Raw genomic sequence first — 7,106 nt, 5'->3', positions numbered from 1 at the left:
TAACATGTTACAGGGTCCACAGGAAATCACAGACTACAAAACAAAAACAGGCCACGTCAACTGATTCTGAGGGTCACGCTTCCAGACAAACTAAACACCTTCTTTGCCCGCTTTGAGGATAATACAGGTGCCACCGTCGCGGCTCGCTAACAAAGACTGCACCCCCCCCTCTCCTTCTCAGTGGCTGACGTGAGTGAAACATTTAAACGTGTTAACCCTCGCAAGGATGCAGGCCAGACGGCATCCCTAGCCCGCGTCCTCAGAGGCATTCGCAGACCAGCCTGGCTGGTGTGTTTACAGACATATTCAATCGCTCACTATCCAGTCTGTTGTCCTCACATGCTTCAAGATGGCTACCATTGTTCCTGTACCAAGAAGGCAAGATAATTGTTCTAAATGAATAAACGCCCGTAGCACTCACTTTCTGTCATCATGAAGTGCTTTGAGAGGCTAGTCAGGATCATATCACCGACACCTTAACCTGACACCCTAGACACCACTCCAATTTGCTTACCGCCCCAACAGGTCCACAGATTACGCAATCGCCATCTCACTGCCACACTGCCGCTGTCCCATCTGGACAATATATAATACCTATATAAGAATGCTGTTCATTGACTACAGCTCAGCATCAACACACCATAGTACCATGTTAATGATGTTCTCACTGTCTTCCATCTACTCTACATGTTTACAGATGACGTCAGGAAGGAGAAGAGTAAGTAGTGTCTTCAGATCATTACTTTGCTAGAATTATGTGAAGCATTTAAACTCCTTTTTTGTTGCTGAGCACATTTAAGATGTTCCTTCTGATGTTGGAACAGTGGTATGAGACAAGGTCCGGGATTCAATTCAAGGTGCATTATAACACAGCACACTATAACAGACTTTTAAAGGTTTTTTACACGAGTCGACAGTGTTTACCATGAATGTGATCTCTGTGAATGCAGGTGGAAAATGTCTTTAAAAAGTGCATTGTCAGCTGTGAAGTGCCCTGCGTTATACTGCATATTGGATTAAATCCCGACCAAAGAATCCCAGAGAGAGACTACATCTTCTAGTGTTCATGTTAATGATGTTCTCACTGTCTTCCATCTACTCTACATGTTTACAGTTGACCTCTGGGCCCAGAATAGTAAGTAGTGTCTTCAGATCATCACTTTGATAACATTATATAAACCAATGTCTCTTCTATAGATGTAACTTCTAGTGAAGTAGAAAACACATCATGTTGTGCATATTAATGTTCCCTGACTTCTATCTGATGTTGGAACATTGATATGAGACAAGGAGTCCCAGAGAGAGACTACATCTACTAGTGTTCATGTTATTGATGTTCTCACTGTCTTCCATCTACTCTACATGTTTACAGATGAAATCAGGGAGGAGAAGGGTAAGTCGTGTCTTCAGATCATCACTTTGCTAAATTTATGTAACCACCATTTTTTTTGGAGCACAAAGGGACAATCGGTAGTTGCTAAATCCGTTTTTTGACTTTTAAAATAATTTTGTACCCATTGATTCTTGAAGAATATAACTTATAAATGATTAAAGAGCTTAGTTTAACTGTTGTACCCCATCAGAACCCCAAATAGAACCTTGTTTTAACTCAATGTTTGTAAACAAAGTAAATGTAAGCAAACTCTGTACAGCCTCCAAACATATTTAAAACTATAATGTTGATACAGTATCATGGATGGTCAGTCTTTGCATCCATAGTTCTGTCTATGAATATGAGAGTGATATTATTTCTCCAGCCCCTCCCTCAGCTTGTTACCAAAACAACAGTGGCGGGGTCATGCTTTGTCATTGTTTCAACTTCTGATTGGCCCTAGATGTTCCTTCTGATGTTAGAACAGTGTTATGAGACAAGGGCCGGGATTCAATTCAAGGCGCATTATAATACAGCACACTGTAACAGACTTTTAAAGGTATTTTATGCTTGAGTCGACATGTGCAGTGTTTACCATGAATGTGATCTCTGTGAATGCCGGTGGAAAATGTCTTTAAAAAGTGCATTCTCAGATGTGAAGTGCCCTGCGGTATACTGCACATTGGATTGAATCCTGACCAAGGAGTCCCAGAGAGAGACTACATCTTCTAGTGTTCATGTTAATGATGTTCTCACTGTCTTCCATCTACTCTACATGTTTACAGCTAACCTCTCAGCCCAGAATAGTAAGTAGTGTCTTCAGACCATCATTCTGATAACGTTGTTAGAACCACAAAAATGTCATTATTTCTAATTTACCGACTTTAAGTAGGAAAACATGTAAGAAGGTTATTTTGAGCACATTGAAGATGTTCCTTCTGATGTTGGAACATTGATATGAGACAAGGAGTCCCAGAGAGAGACTACATCTTCTAGTGTTCATGTTAATGATGTTCTCACTGTCTTCCATCTACTCTACATGTTTACAGAGGAACTCACTGGGAAGATAGGTAAGTAGTGTCTTCATATCATCACTTTGCTAGAATTATATCAACATTTGAACTGTAATCCAGGTCATTTGTCTCTGCTATTAGTTGAAGCACATGGATATTCACATTAATCCATTTTATGAATAAACAAAATATCTGACATTGTATTCCCAGTTGAACTTTGCTGTGCTTTCAATTAGTTAAAAGCGCAGTGATAGACATTTGGGTGACAAAAAAATAAAACATTGTTTTTCCACTGGAATTTGGTTGTGCTTTTAGATGGTTGAAAGCGTATGGATAACACATGGGAAATTCAACACATTTTTGGCTGTCTTTTTAGATGGGTGAATATACTATAGGTTGTAATCTCATTGATCAACGTCTCAACCAAATATTACCCAAATATCCACGTTGAGATAACAAGGTTTGCCCAGTGGGTAGTTTCTGATGGACCAGTCACCTTTATTTAATGAAATTAAGAAGTGGTGGGAGGGTAGAATATCTTCATTGTAGAAGTTGTCTCACAGAGGTACGCTGGACTCATTAAGTTGGTGGAACTCAATTAGGATTTGTGACATTAGTGAAATGATATGAGACAAGGAGTCCCAGAGAGAGATTACATCTACTAGTGTTCATGTTATTGATGTTCTCACTGTCTTCCATCTACTCTACATGTTTACAGCTAACCTCACTGAGCAGCGAGGTAAGTAGTGTCTTCAGATCATCACGTTGCTACAATTGTCAACCATTTAAATTGTATATTTTATTTTTGGAGCACATTAAAGATGTTCCTTCTGATGTTGGAATGATTTTATAGAACAGGATGTGTTGAGACTGTAGAGGACCACTAGACTAGAGAGAGGTAGTCTCTGATACACCTGGATCACTGATGGACCAGTCACATTAATGTGTTGATGTATAGACAGGATGTGTTGAGACTGTAGAGGACACTAGACTAGAGAGAGGTAGTCTGATACACCAGGATCACTGATGGACCAGTCACATTAATGTTGATGTTCTAGAACAGGATGTGTTGAGACTGTAGAGGACCACTAGACTAGAGAGAGGTAGTCTCTGATACACTGAATCACTGATGGACCAGTCACATTAATGTTGATGTTCTAGAACAGGATGTGTTGAGGCTGTAGAGGACCACTAGACTAGAGAGAGGTAGTCTCTGATACACCTGGATCACTGATGGACCAGTCACATTAATGTTGATGTTCTAGAACAGGATGTGTTGAGGCTGTAGAGGACCACTAGACTAGAGGAGGTAGTCTCTGATACACTGGATCACTGATGGACCAGTCACATTAATGTTGATGTTATAGAACAGGATGTGTTGAGACTGTAGAGGACCACTAGACTAGAGAGAGGTAGTCTCTGATACACCTGGATCACGGATGGACAGTCACATTTAATTAATGAAATTAAGATGTGATGGTAGGGTATAATATCTTCATTGTAGAAGTTGTCTCACAGAGGTACGCTGGACTCATTTAGGTGGTGGAACTCAATTAGGATTTGTGATAATGAAGTGATATGAGACAGAAGTCCAGAGAGAGACTACATCTACTAGTGTTCATGTTAATGATGTTCTCACTGTCTTCCATCTACTCTACATGTTTACAGTATGAACTCAAGGAGGAGATGGGTAAGTAGTGTCTTCAGATCATCACTTTGCTAGATTTACGTAAAAAACATTTTTTTGAGCACAAACGGACAATCGGTAGTTGCTACATCCGTTTTTTGACTTTTAAAATAATTTTGTTCCATTGTTCTTGAAGAATATAACTTATAAATGATTAAAGCGCTTAGTTTAACTGTTGTACCCCATCAGAACCCAAAATATAACCTTGTTTTATCTCAATGTTTGTAAACTAAGTAATGTAAGCGAACTCTGTACAGCCTCCACATATTTAAAACTATAATGTTGATACAGTATCATGGATGGTCAGTCCTTGCATCCATAGCTCTGTCTATGAATTTGAGAGTGATTTATTTCTCCAGCCCCTCCCTCAGCTTTTACCAAAACAACAGTGGCTGGATCACACTTTGTTATTGTTTCAACTTCTGATTGGCCTAGATGTTCCTTCTGATGTTGGAACAGTGGTATGAGAACAGGGCCGGGATTCAATTCAAGGTGCATTATAACTGTCAAGTTTTGACCTCTTTCTTGTGCAATTCCCATTGAAAAGGACAGTCCCTCCACATGAAGATTTTAACTGGATTTCACTCAATAAACAGCCATGGAATCAGTTGTTTGTCTTTTATTTACCATTCTTTGGTTGGCAGTAAAAGGTGAAAAACCTCAAAAAAGAGATGACAAATACAAGTTATTATTTGAGTTGACAGCTATTAAATACACTAAATTATCCACATTCACCCAGATAAACACATTTCTGCCACCATAAAACACAAGGTTTCACTTTTAAGCAAATGTTTCCAAAATAGAAACCCACCATTCCTAATCAAATGAGCAGAATCAGTATATTTTCTCTAAATGTGCATTTTAGCCAAATACATTCAAAATATTTTAGTAGTAAAAATTACAATTTATTTTCTAATCAGTAGTTTTAACAGACAAATCTTTCATTTTTTAGCCAAAGATTTTTAGACTATACATTTGTTACTGATTAAGAACTTGGTTTACTAAGATTTCTACAAAGTTTAATTACTTAACCATTTCAAACAAGTCTTTGTCAACAATGAATTTGGCTCTTCTTACTTTTCTTTATACCACAAACAACATTTGAAGTTATAAATACCACTGCAAAAGTCCTATCAAAGTTAAGAGTTAGAGTCTGTGTTTTCAGAGTATCATTAGCAGTGCACTGCTTAAGTCAGTATAGTCAAGCATGGCCAATATGGCGCTTACCGGCTGTCTTTCACAGTTTTGTGGAGGGCTTGGACTTGCACAGTCACCTTGATCACAAAGATGAAGTTTCCTTGGTCTTGTGGTGTTATAATGCTCCTTTCACTGCGGTCTAAAGACAACAGCAGAGCAGGTGCTGGCACGCCCTGATTGCTGGAAGATTTGTTCCACCTGGTTCACCACTGATTGAAGGAGGAGGAGTTTCACCACTGAGGAGCTCCCAGGCAGTTTGTCAGCACACCTCATCATCATCTTCCCACGGAAACCGATGGAAAGATCGTAAATCAGCACCTACATACTGCCGGTCAGCTCCGAGTTTGATCCTCAACTGGTAGCAAGACAACCAGGCGTCGAACATCTCTGTGCAGGACTGTGGTTTGCGTAGCTTCTTTCAGGATTTGGCCGATGGCCGGTTTAGTGCGGGGTTTGTGACAGGAAGGCAAGAGCTTTGGACCACTTTGACGTTCACGTCTGAACAATGCCCTTAGCATCTGGATTAACACTCACCACCCTTCCTAGCTTGAATTGGCCCCTCATTGCATTTTGGTCACAACCAGACAATATCTCCGACAGCAACGTTGCGAATGAAGTGTGCCATTTACTTCTCAGAAATAAGTTTGGGCCGGCAAGCTGGCTCCAAGACCTCCAGAACTTGTTGACCTGGTTTGCATCTCTCTGAGTCTCTTGTAAGGGTAGTTCGCAAAGTCAAATGTTCTGATCTCACCGCTTGGAGAGGCTCGGCCCAGGAGAAGTGTGTTGGGTGACAACATACTGCACGCTTTCTTCATGGCTCTGCACCTGGCATCTATTGGGCATTCGTTGGCAAGGTTTGCAGCAAGTTGTAGTGTTGTCTGAAGCTCGCTGTAGCTAAGGCAGTGTTGTTGCCCAGGCTCTGCAGTGCCTTCTTGAGAATGCGAACAGCGGCTTCAGCAGCCCATTGCGGTGAGGTGGTCAGCAGGGTGAATTGTCCACTCCCATTTGGTACCTTTTTGAGCCGACATTCTTTCTATTGAAGTTCTATTCTGAGCATCCAGGAACTGGTACAGCTCTCTTAGGACAGGTTTGGCGCGATGAAGTTTGTCCCCGGGTCGGACCAGATCTTTCTTGGGTGCCCTCTAATTGCAGTAAAGCGTTGGTAAGCCATCAAGAAGCTCTCTGTCGACATTGTGTTGATCAGGTCTGCATGAATTGCCTGCTGGCCATACAGCTGAAGACGACACCCCACACTTTCATTGAGACCCATTTCTTGATGTCATCTTTGACAAGGTACGGTCCGAAGAGGTCGACTGTAGTGAACTCGAACGGAGCTGCAGGTGTGGCTCTTTCAGCAGGTAAGTCAGCCATTACCTGTTCGACCTTCTTGCTCTTGACTTTTTGCAGAAAAGGCAGTTATCCACTACTTTTTGGGAAATTTTTCTTCCTTGGATGACCCAGGCTTTCCTCCTCATTTTCAGCAGGGTTGCAGCCACACCTTCATGACCCCGTGCGCCTCCGTGCCAATAAAGTAGAGACCCATGCATTGAAAGGCAGAAGGGGAACTGCAGCGCCATCCTCCCTGAAGCCATGGATTCTCCCACCGCAGACTAGTAACCCAGATCTGGCTCTCTGTACACACCAAGCGGTCCGTAGTGGTAGTTGGGAACGTCACCCCTCTTGAGCAGCAAGATAGATGTCTCTCATTGCCTCTTGACGTTCTGTGGCGGTGATAACTCCTTTTGTGGAATCACCTCCCACTTTGGGGTCTCGATGGACTTTGTTGCAGATCTAAACTTTTTGGCGGCTCTCCAGATAAAAGCAACAGTCTTGTTAG

The 7,106-nt window shown here is 41.5% G+C and overlaps 1 long non-coding RNA gene across 1 annotated transcript; it reads left to right on the top strand.

The window, feature by feature from the left end:
- The first annotated feature begins 956 nt into the window (after positions 1-956).
- On the top strand, positions 957-2,664 carry LOC139026426 (uncharacterized). Its single transcript, XR_011478202.1, has 2 exons — positions 957-1,135; positions 1,373-2,664. It is a non-coding gene; the product is annotated as an uncharacterized lncRNA (long non-coding RNA).
- The last annotated feature ends 4,442 nt before the right edge of the window (positions 2,665-7,106 follow it).

Source organism: Salvelinus sp. IW2-2015, unplaced genomic scaffold (assembly GCF_002910315.2).
Source record: "Salvelinus sp. IW2-2015 unplaced genomic scaffold, ASM291031v2 Un_scaffold4750, whole genome shotgun sequence".
Lineage (NCBI taxonomy): Eukaryota > Metazoa > Chordata > Actinopteri > Salmoniformes > Salmonidae > Salvelinus > Salvelinus sp. IW2-2015.
Note: the sequence above shows the minus strand (reverse complement) of the source record. Positions and strands in the feature narration are given on the sequence as shown.